At 38.6% G+C, this 12,302-nt stretch overlaps 1 long non-coding RNA gene across 1 annotated transcript in view; it reads right to left on the bottom strand.

The window, feature by feature from the left end:
* Window positions 1–11,116, bottom strand: part of LOC309632782 — a 33,141-nt gene extending 22,025 nt beyond the window's left edge. Inside the window, exon 1 of the long non-coding RNA XR_014247070.1 lies at window positions 10–11,116. This is a non-coding gene — a long non-coding RNA (uncharacterized lncRNA). The remainder of the gene's footprint in view (window positions 1–9) is intronic.
* Window positions 11,117–12,302: the final 1,186 nt, after the last annotated feature.

Raw genomic sequence — 12,302 nt, 5'->3', positions numbered from 1 at the left:
TTAAGCTACTGGAATTTTATACTGATTTATAAGTGTTCTTAAATGGCCTTTTTATGATTAAAAGATTATGTAAGGATAATGATTATATCCTCTTTATATCTCAGCATAGGGAATACAGGTAGAAGAGCAGGCTTTTGAGGGGAGGGATGAAGAGCTTGGCTTTCCACATGCTCTTTCAGGAGCCTACCATATATCCAGGTAGAGTAGATATATAGAACCTAATCTTCAGAGAAAGAGACCAGGACTGGAGATAGAGGCTTGGGAGCATCAGGGACAGGTACACAGTAGATAAAAGGCACTTGCCATCTTGACTCATTTTTGGCCCATTTTCCCCATTCCTAGAATGGTTTGTGAGGTTGTGAAATTAAGGGCAGACTGATTTAACATATGGGGGGTTCTGCTCTAAATAAGACAGATGGAGCCAGGAGTCTAAGAGGCTACACCATTAGGAGATGTGGGTAGAGTCAGCCTAAGTACGTACTTAACATTTGTCTAAGCCAGAGTTTCTCAAGCTGGTGTATATCAGAGTCACCTGGAGAACTAATAAAGCATCAGAGACCCAGTATAGTAGGCCTGGGCACTCTGTTTTTATGAAGTTCTCAAGAAGATTCTGATAGGCTCCAAAGTTTGAGAAGCACCAGCCTAAACCATATTTTGGAATTAATATCGCTTCACCAAGTAATAACTATAAAAAAGCAATTATAAGACCTTTGTTTTTTATAATTTAGAAGGATCTGCTGATGATTTGACATTTGAATTTAAAAATATTTGTTTAAAAGATTACTTATCTCTGTTTCATTTGGTTTTTTTCTTTTCCCCACTGGTGTTTTATCTTACTCTTTCTTCTGGAACATATTTCTATGTTTTCTCATTTTGTTTGACTCTTTTAGCTTGTTTTTATGTATTAGGCTAGATAGCTACCTCTCCCAATCTTGAAGGAGTGTCCTTACGTACGAAATAAACCTTACTGTTTAACCTTGAAAAACATATATTGGTTTATAGTTTATGTGATTATCTGAGGCTGACAAACACATTCACATGGAGAAATCTTTCTTTCTAAGGTGATTCCATTTTGCCTCTTCTACACAAGGCAAGGACGAGCATATCTAGGGCATCTGAAAGATTTTCCTTCTCAAACTTTGCTTTCCCTGTGGGAAACAGTGTGAGGAAAGGAAATGAGTCCTAACCCTCCCTGGAGGTAATGCTTACACATATTTTGGAATCTGGGGGTCAGCTGCCAATTTCACCTGTAGGCAGGAAGTTCACACCTGTTAGCTACATGGTTTTAAAAATAGCCTGTACTTAGCCAGATTACAAGGAACACTGTTGTTACGGCATCAAAATAGGAAGCTGACTTACATGCAAGTAATCCTTATTAAAGGGGATTTTAGGAAGCAGGACACTTGAGAAAAGCAGGCAACTGTGAAAAGAATATCTCCTGCTTACCTTTGTAAAAGCCAACAATTACCCCCCAAATTAGGTTGGGATTAGATAGGGCAATCAGTTGTAATAGAGTTGATATCTGGGAAGGGGAGAAATTTGAGTCATTCAGAGATAAACCTCTTATTATGGTTCCCTTTCCTTGATCATCTTTATCCTTCTACCCCACCCCTAACTTTATACATAGTGGTTGCTGGTGGGGTGAGGAAGGAATGACTTTGGAAGCGCTCCTTAACCAGGCTTTTGTATGCATTGTCCCAGGCTCAGGGCTTTCTCATCAGCGGGCTTTCCAGCCCTGTCATTAGTCCTAGTGGCAAAAGAGCCTCATTCTCATGAACTGACCCATGCTGCGAGCAGGTCACCTCAGATGGAGGCTTGCTGCTTTATTCAAAGGCTTCTGAAATTCCCAGATGTTGGGGCAAGATGCAAATGTGGGGACACTCTTTCATTGCTCCTCAGTTTGTTTTTGGACTATTGGAAGAAATGGGGTTCTATCTGCTGACCAAATGCGTGTTTCACATGGGGATGGTGGATTCTCACCTTTCATAGTTGTAATCGTGAGAAGAGCCTCTTTGTGAAAGCAACAGTTAATTCTCTCTGAACGTTACTACAGTTTAGGGAAAAAAAGTCTTTTCCCCCCTCCTTTATATTTCCCCTTCACTTATGCTTAAAAACAGGTAATTGGAGCAGGGCTTCGAAGTGTAATCTTGCCCGAAGGCTAAGCTTGCCACCTAATGACACAGGGTTGTTCTTCTTTATTGAGGCAGTCTTGCACTCATTATCCCTAAATTAGTTCCCTTTTTTCCTTTGCTTTATTATTCATCCACCTCCTCCTTTTTCATTTGGATTTTTCCAAGCGAACCATGACAAAGTGTGTCTTTGTGAGGTTGTGTGTCTGTGCAACAGTGCATCTGTGTGAGTGAGTGAGTGCCCCTTCCTCCCCGGTGCCCCTCGTTTACATGAAATGTTTATTTAAGCCAAGGCAGTGGAACACTGACAGAAATCTTTGGCACTGATTGCCTTATAATGATCTCACATCAATCCAGGGAGGAAAATCTAGCTGAAAGTGGAATAAGCTGAGATTCAGTTGCAGGGTTCCCTTTGCCACAGGCAGACACAGGCAGCTCAAACTCAGAAAAAAGTTGAAACTGGTTTTTGAATGAAGACTGTGAGAGTGTTTGTGTAAAAGTATATAATTAATACTTTTCTTCAAAAGAAAACTTTTTTTATACCACTCGTGTGATTCTATATACAGTTGGACATATAGCATGAGGTAAAGACAAGAAAATACTGATGTGGTTTTTCTTTCTTCAGACCTTGGCTGGAATCCCGACTTTACTCCTGATAACCTACTATTACTTAGACTGAGTCTGTTTCCTCATCTAAAACAGGGATAATAATGTCAACTTCACAAATTTGTGGTGAAGATTTAAGGGGACGATATTCAAAGTGCTTAATACAATGACTGTTATATTGTAAACAACACATTATATTAAAAATTTGGTGTCCTTCTTTATTCCCTTATAATAAACTGAAACACAGCTTGGAATAGTTTTGGCTTAATAGCCTAAGAATCTGAGCTTGGATTCTTTTTCTCTCTCTAGGATCATTTCTTTCTTGAACTTAAAAAGGGACCTAGAATTTCTGAAGCACACCCAGCATTCTCATTATATACCAGACACTTTGCTTGGCAGTGTAATCTTATCAAAACACTTGTACAAACTCTGCAAAGGCTTATTATCATTCCCATATTGTAGATACGAAAATGGAGGCTCAGAAAGATTAAGCACCTTGTCTAAGGTTCTAAAGTAAGAGTTGGAGCAAGTATGCAAACAAGGGTTTGTCAAGTCCCAAAGGGTCTAAATACAGCTGAGAATTAGTTCTATTTCATTCACCTAAGTTTGCTTTAAGAAAGTTATTTCCTCAAATATAATGTAACAATTTTACTTTTTTTTGATTCAGAAGATTAGTAGACTCTTAGTGTGTACAGAAGAGAGAATATTAGCAACTTTGACTGCTTGATTCTTTTTTTTTAATTTTAAAATTTTTATTACTTTTTTAACATCTTTATTGGAGTATAATTGCTTTATGACTGCTTGATTCTTAAGGTAAATATGTGATATGTGTATTTGAAATATCAAATTTGCTCTTGATATTATTGGACAGACTCAGTTATTATTTCTGCCTCTTTACCAAGGTGATTTCTTTCAGACACGCATCTCATAGATTACAGATTTTCCATCTCCTCTTCTTTATCCTACCTTGACGTTCCAGAGGTAATCATCTTTCTTTGCTCCCACCATATCTCCTTTCTCTTCATTAGGCCATGGGTACCTAGGTGTTCTTCAGCCTTGATAGCACCGACAACCCTGGGTTGTTGGTTATGTTCTATTACTCCTTCCACACATATCTTCTTTCTTGTCCTGCAAAGTCATTTCTTCCTCCTCTCCTTTTTATCCTTCTTCCATGAAACCAGTTAGCCACACGAGTGTCCAGTAAAGTGGTGTAGGGGGAGACATAAAGGTTTTAGTCCTAGCTTGATGACCTTGGTAAGTGATTTAACATCTCCAGGCCTCAGTTTCCTCACCAGTAAAAATAAATGATCCACTTGTAACTTTCTGTGATTCTTTCTTGACCATGGCTCCAAAAGCTGCAGATGCAATTTGTATGTCATGGCTTCCATCAGAGGTACAGTCTCTTATTCAATTTGGTAGCAGTAATAATATGTATATATAGCACTTTGTATTCATGAGAACAGTATGCAGACAACATTTTACTTGTTCCTTTCAACAGAGCAACTTGGGCCAGGTCACCTAGGTAGTCAGTGGCAGAGCCAGGACCTGAATATGGTCCTCTCAATTCTGAATCTTGCATTCGTTGCTCTGCACCTCAACAGGGTAAGGTAAACTGGCTGGGGCATGAGGAAAGAAAGATCAAAAGGTTTTTTGTATGTTGTCTTCACGTAAACTGTGCTGGGGTAGTGAATGGATAGTAGAAAATTAAAGGGTAGAAATGGTGGTATGAATTTTTCAAAAAGAAAAGAAATCTTCCAGATTATTGTTTCAGGCTTTGTAGCTTTTTCTAAACATCTGTAGGACAACATTTGAGAAAAGGGAGTATAACAGAAAATATAACTTCAGTTTAAAAATCCTAAACCCAACACTAAAGAATGAAGAACAAGTTACTCTAGTGACTTAGGGGATTTTTCTTTTTTTCTGGATATTTTCCCCAAAATGGAAAATAGTTGTTTTTTGTTTTTTTTTTTAAATTCCTTCTATGGTTAGCTCAAAGATTAGCTTATACAGTCCCTTGAGTTACAAGCTAGGGATTTATAACTTTTTTTTTAACGTCATGATCAACAACTCCTTCTCTGGTTGACCTTGTCCTGACTTGGTAAGAAGGATCAAATTTAAAGCTGTCTATTGTATACTCAGTGGCCTCTTTTGGCCATAAAAGAGTTCATTCTCCATTAAAAAGCCAGTGATATATTCCAGATTCTTTGTGAAAGAATCAAGCATATCTCTCTTTGTTCAGGAGGTGATTGTCAGTAGGCGGAGTAAAAGCGGAACAGGGAAATGGTGGTGGCTTCATCATATGTCGCAGAAATCTAATTTGATGCGTTAGCCCAACCTTTTCTCGTTTAAGATTTAAACCAATATTTATTTTTGAAAGGAAATTCAACCCATATGTATCTGTCTCAGTAGCCTTGTTGGCTTTTATTGATAGGAAATAGGAAGTTACTTTTTTGCCAACATTACAAAAGGCCTAAAGTTCAAGTGAATCTTGATCTTGGCAAATGTAGCTTCTATCCTGAAAGGTGGAACATAGGTTCCAGGTAATAAGAAAAGAAAGATAAACATTATCTTTAACTGCCTTCCAAGATAGGGGCAGAGGAGACTGAGGCAGGTTCGAAGAATTACTGATTGTTTAATTTTGTCCCAAAGCCAATATAATTTGTTCTTGAATGTAGATTCTCACATGCATAGGTGATGGTTCCATTTATTCAAGCAATTCCAGTTGTAGATGCTGAAGGCTTAGCGTAAAAAGAAAAAATTGCTGTAATAACATCTTTGACTTTGATTATTTGTGCCCTTCAAAAAGAAATTATGAATGCATGTTGTTTCTCCCAAGGAGACTTACTATTTTGATCTATATTTTTATATAAAAGAGAGACATTTTTCAGCATAGGAGATATTTTCCCATCATCCTGAAAAAAAAGTCTGTCTTTATTACCTTATATTATTTTCTAAATTAATTAATTCAAGAAAAAAATTGTTTCACAGAGCATATTCACTACTTTTTCTCATCCACTGTAAAGATTTGACACTGTGAATTGTTCTGATTTTCTGTGTTTAGCTAACTCAGCCTAAGATTTACTCATGGAGAAGTGCTCTCTTTAGAGTGACTGTCCTTGGCTTAAATAATGGTTCCCAGGGGTGGTGGAGAACACTGGAAACCAAGTTCTACAGCGCCAGAGCCAGATTTATAACCTAGCCCAGAGAGACAGGCACAGAATTTGGTAACTCTTAGGAGATGACCTGCAGTACTTAGTTGAAGCAGGAGGCTTGGACTAGGTGAAGTCAGGAGGCAAGGTGCTTAGTATCACAAGAACTCGAGCACAGACTAAATTTTATTTCTGCTTAGAACTTATCCAGGATCTGATAGTCCACTTTCCCCATGAGGTCCTGATTTGGTAAGGAGTTCCCAGGATTGTTCCTTCCTCCAAGAAAAAGTTACATTTTAACAAGACTTTCTTTGGCCACAGGCATTCCTCTAAGCAGCGTTTCTCAAAGTGTGGTTCCCTAGACCAGGAGCATCAGCATGACCTTGTTATGCTTGTTGTTAGAAATGCAAATTCTCAGGCCTTGCCCAAGTATTACTCAATCATAACCTCTGAGATTGGGGCCTAACAATCCATGTTTTAACAACCATCTGGGTGATTCCAATGCTTGCTAAATTTTGACAAACCCTGCTCTAAAGTAGAGAATACCTTTAGGCTTTTGTGTAAAACTCTGCAGTGTAACCATATTACACCAATTTGAACTTGTCACAATTCTATGAATTTAAGTGTCAGTTCTATGTGAACAATTAGCTATTAGCCATATGTTTTAAATGAGTGTATGGATTATTTTTCCCTGGTGGCCTCAACTCTGACCTGGTCAGCACAGTCAGCTCAACCTCTAAATAATGGTTACCATCTATGTGTAATTAGGCTGCTCGAACCCTACCTATCTTACCACACCCTAAAAGAATTAGGCTAGATTTAGGTGGCTCAGTATGGAAAAAGTGCCCGTCAGTCTCTTTCTAGGATATTCTGAAGCAATAGGTCATACACTTGTGCTACTTCTCCTGCTGTACCTTCTTGGACCCCTGATGGAATTTCTGATTGTCCTTGGGCCAGATGAGAAAGGGCCCAGATTTCTGAAAGCTCAAAATTCTTGGAATAAAGCTCAACCCCTTCCCCAGTACCAGATTGTATAATATACTGCTTGAAGTGAATAAAAAACTAGCACCTTTAATTTCCCTTTCAGTGAAGGTTATTCCCTATCATTCCCCTTTGTTCTGAGGTAGTGGCAAGTAGCTTTCAACATTGTTTTTGTACATGTTCTGCGAGTCTTATATTTATGCAAAAGCCACTCATCTAAAGAGACACAAAACTATTCTTGCTCCTACTCTGCCACCAGAAAATCAGTCCTGACTTTGAGCCCTGACTGATATATATTTTTCAGAGGTTCCTCCAGGCAAAGGAATTATTTATGGCTGGTTTGATCTCATTTTCAAATCCCTATAGGAGTTGGGGCTATGCCACCTGTGACCTCAGGGATCCCTTTGTCACTTCTAGCCTAAGCTTATCTCCTGTTTTCCAAGTTCCACCTTGCCTTCCAGTTTGACTCATAATAGGAGAGGCATCTCCTTTCAAAAATGTAATCTGAGCTGCAGGCACCCAGTGATGCTGGTATGAGGCAGGTAGAAGTTTTTGTAAACTTCCTTCTAGGAAAGTAACCAAATCCTACTAGTGGCCAGTTTGGAAATCTAGTCAGTGGGCATATTTGATTGCAGATGGATATACTCAGAAAGAGGTAAGTCTTAAAAGTCATCCAAATACTTAATGGACCACTTTCTACCATAAGATATGCTCAAAGAATTGAGTGCTAAATGTGTGTCAGGCATACATACATTACTTAAGGTATTTTATTTAATCCTTGCATCAGCCTAGTGAGGTAGGGATTATGAGAATCCCTAGCTTGCATGATGAATTAACCAAGGCTTACATAGTTTAGATGAATTGCTGTCAAAGAGCAAGTGAATCAGGAAATGCATTCCAACCTTAGATGATTCTTTTATACATTCTGTGCTATTAACCACTATACCATTGGTTCTCAGTCTATCACACCCAATTGCCACCCCCATCCTCCTTTATAACAAATATTTGAAAGGTCCCCTTTACTATCATGAAATAAAATGTATAGATAATATAATCTGCCTACATACAAAACTTGAATATTTATAAAATGGAATACTGCTCAGCAGTAAAAAGGAGCAAACTATGGATACACAAAACAATGCAACTGAATCTCAAAAACACCATGTTGAGTAAATTTGGGAACAAAAGAGTACATTATTTGTGATTCCATTTGTATGATATTCAAGAGCAGGCAAAACTAATCAATTGGATTAGATGTCAGAACACTGGTTGCTTTTGGGAGTGGAAAAGGGAGGGGATTGAGAATAAAGAGACATGAGGTGAGTAGAGTGATCGAAATGTTCTATCATTTAATGGAGTATTAAATGTATGGATTTTATAGTTGTTAAACTCATCGAAATATACATTCAAGATCTGTGCATTTTACTTTTTGTAGTTATAACTCAACGTAAGTTAAAGTCAATATAAAATTCTAACAGTAATATATAGGAGAACTAAAAGGAGTTTTAAATAATATATATTTCAATATATATATGCTAGGGATTATCTATTTGAAGATATAATGACATAGTCAGATGCTTGCATCAAATATTAGTAAATAAATTTGGATTTTCAGTTTTGAATTGAATATTGTCAAAAGTGTTTTTTTAACATCACATTTCGAAGATATTATACATACATACATATATACACAGAGATTCAATTATAATGAAACAGTTGCTAATGCAGACAGATAGAGTGTCATATTGGGTTCACCAATGTCACAAGTAGTGCTGTTTTTGATGGAATGATGGACTATCCTTGGAAGAATTTCCAAAATACATTTTCCAATCTTTCCTCTATTTACACAGTCATGTTAATTCTGGAAAATTCAGTGAATAAATTATGAAAAAATTATTTTTGTTTTTATATATAAAACAGAGTTGAGTTTAAAGTTCAGATGATTAAAAGTTGGGTTTTTATCTATAAGAATGTCCAAATATTAAAAATATTAAAAAATATTAAAACTGACGTCTTACATACCTGGCCCTTTTCCACAAAACATATGTAGGACTGGGCCCAAACATTGTGACAACTGGAAACCCCACACAAATCTAAATCTCTTCAAGAGGAGTGACACTGGCTGAGTTGAGAGCTATGCTCCACACAAGACTTCGAATTTTGAGATCTTTCTCAATTGCTACCTCTTCTGCTAAGCTTATCAACATGCTCTTTTGTCCTCAAGATGAATTGAAGGATGTTTTTATTTGTCCTGAAGAGAATCCTAAGGATGTTTCTATCTTAGAAATCATATTTTTAGTTTTTATTTTTGGTAATTGTTAGTATACTTGTCTATGTCTCTCCTGAAATTATAAGGTCCTTGATGTTGGAAATGTTTTTATCTCTAACAAACAGCCAGTAAGTTCAGGTGCACGTTCCACATTTAGTATATATTTGTTGAAAGCATACATGACTGGATTAATAAAATAATGAATGCAGACATCAAATGTACTGAGTACACATGATCCAAGCAATAGGCTGAATTTATATTTCTTTGCTTTGGTTATTTATTACACGCACACACTATTATGTTGTATAGTTGGGATTTACTAGCATTAGAACAAAGGTAGATTGAGAAACAAATAATTTTTTCAATAAGATCTTTTTAAAAAACATGCTAGTGGCATTGAAAGATAAATAAATGGGTGTATTTTATATAAAGACCTTCTCATTTCTTTTTACTGAAATTAAGATGTAATGATAAGTGCTGTATCAGTTTTTAACCTCAAACTCTCACTACTGTGTAACAAAAGAAAAAAAAAAAGAAATTAAGAAAAACGGCAGATTACATAAGGAAATCTATATTTATTTGAAAGGACAAAATGTGATTCAGATACTGCTGTTACCAGTGGGAAAGAGTCCCATGCAGCCCATTATGCCCAGAAGGGCAGCTCTGTTACCACTGCACCTAAAGCCTTATCTGGGTTCTTACCTGTTGTTATCTGCAAAAAATCTCAACAGACCTACATTCATAGCTGCTAGGGACATAGATATGCGACCTTCCTTGTTGTGAAGTGAGCTCCAAAATTGTGATTAGATAGACTTGTCCCATTTCCAATCCCTCCCAGCTGTTAAGAACACTGGGTGATTTTTCAGATCTCTCAGTTCTATGGAAACAAAGAGGTACAGTGTAAGTATCCACCAAATCTCAGGCTAGCTACCATGGCTTTGCCCTGCAAATATGAGAGTTGTGTTTATTTTTCTCATAAACCAAAAAGGGCTAATAGCATTAAGATTTCCGGAAAGACCCAACCTTGGAGATATGTTTTGCTATACATATAAACAAAAATAAAACACTAGAAAAAAGGGCACAGTTACACTTCTAGAAAGTCCCTTTTGAAGATTTTTCCCCCCTTATATATGAAAGCACAGAATTCAGACCTGGTTGAGGGGTAGTAAACAGCAAAGGCCAGATTTTTACAACTTGTTATATCCTTTTTTTGCGTGGCAAGAAAGTTTTCCTGAATATAATCCTGATGAAGCCTTCCCTGGGTCATTCTGGGGACAGGTTTAGTGGACCCTTTGGGACTTGGATTTGAAGTCAAAGCTAGGATATTCTAATTTTGTCACTGTATTTGGGACATTACTGAGAAAGAACCTATAGATGTCTCTTGCGAGAGTAGTTTTAAGGCCAGTTGGAAATACTTCAATATGTATTGAAAAGGTCTCTTCTTCCAAAGAGTTCAAGGTAGTCTTTGTTCAGGCATTTCATTCCTCTGCACGGTTTTCTTCATCCATAAAGCGTTCGTAAATATTTTGACAAGACAAATTGAATAGTGTCTGGAAAGTATATTAATTATTTCTGAATACACGTATTCATCCAGAAATAACATATCCGCTTTATACATATTTATAGCGCGTCTCTCAGAAAAGAGGAAGTGACCACGTCTCCCATTGGAAGCCCAATCTCGCGGGATCTCGTGCGTTCCACAGGCTGGCTGCGGAGTCCTGGGATGAGAAACGCCTGCGTGCAGCGCGTGGTAGCGGCTTCGCTTTCCAGGCTTGTCCGTAAAGAGTTTGGCTTTTGCCACCTGTCTAGCAACCCGCAACGCCTGGCGCCAGCCGCCTCGCCTCAGGAGCCCTGCCAAGGGTGGGAACGGGCTCTGCCCAACGGCTTTGAGTGACTCCTCAAACCAGAGTCGGCGAGTGAACTGCGCGTTTGCGGCCGCAAATCCATAGCCTTCACGGAGGCCGAAGGGGCAGCGCCGCGGACTTCTGGTGAGGAACCCCTGGGGCCCAAGCCGATGTCTGCCAGGTCCAAGGCAACAGCAACCCAAACTATTATCCTTGGGGCCAGCTGTTTTTCCGGGCGGCTGTGAGGGGTCTAGAATTCTTCCCAGGAGACTGTGGCTGTCGGTCCCTGAGGAGAAGCCTCAGGACATTGCTCTCCCTTTCCGACTCAGCCCAAGGCCGGCAGCCTGTGATGGGAGAGCTGGCCCCTTCACCTAAGCCCTTGTCAGGAAATGTTCTCTTTTGAATACGCTGGGGGATGCCCGAGGGCTGGGGCCAAGCTGTGGCCAGGGCTGCTGCAGGGGCCGGGGCCTGGGCCGGGTGGATGGAGTGTTGAGTCTCCCAGGAAGGCAAATAGGACGCACGTGGAGCCTGCAGAGTGTGCTCTGTGGCTTGGCTGTAGTGTCTTTATCACGTACTTAATTATTAGTAATAAAATTTGTGGGAGAAATAAGGATGACCTTATAAAGTTAGATAAGATCAAGAGTTGTAGGATGGAAACAAGAAAACAAGATATTAAGAAGTAAGATTATAAAAGATGTTTCAGAACACTTCTCAGTCTCATGACAAACTAAGCTAATACATATTTAGCTCTGCCTCTACATTACATTACTCTAGTCAAGCTTACAAGAAATAATGGGCAATTCACGGGGGCTAGAAATAAAAAACAAACTCAGAGCCAGAAAGCCCACTGTGTTAGTTGGTACTGTGAGAGACCAAGATGGCACCTGTGGTCTACCTAAAGGGTAAAGTCCAGGGACTAGGGATTTAACACTAAGGAATGTGGTCCTGGCTAACAAGAGTTGGGGAGTTGCAACTAAAACCCTAGTGTAAAGCCGGAACCATAAAGGGCTTTGCACTTTTAAAAGGTCCCTAAAAAAACTCCTCAGTGGAACAGAGAAATAAGGATGAGGAGAAAATAATTCTTCTGTAAATAATCGAAACCCCAAGCATTATCCACAGATAAAGCCCACGTTCACACTACTTGCGTTGTATGGCAGTTTCAAGCTGAGAAGTTAGCATTCTTTCCTTGACCAGTGAAACTCCCGAGATTAATAGCTGAGTTAAATACAAAATGGAAACGTTTGTACAACTCAGAATCGCAAGACTCATAGAAAAGGTAATATGGATTAAGATGAGTTCATAACAACAACAACAAAATACAAGC

This window comes from Balaenoptera borealis (assembly GCF_965194805.1).
Source record: "Balaenoptera borealis genome assembly, chromosome: 8".
NCBI lineage: Eukaryota > Metazoa > Chordata > Mammalia > Artiodactyla > Balaenopteridae > Balaenoptera > Balaenoptera borealis.
Note: the sequence above shows the minus strand (reverse complement) of the source record. Positions and strands in the feature narration are given on the sequence as shown.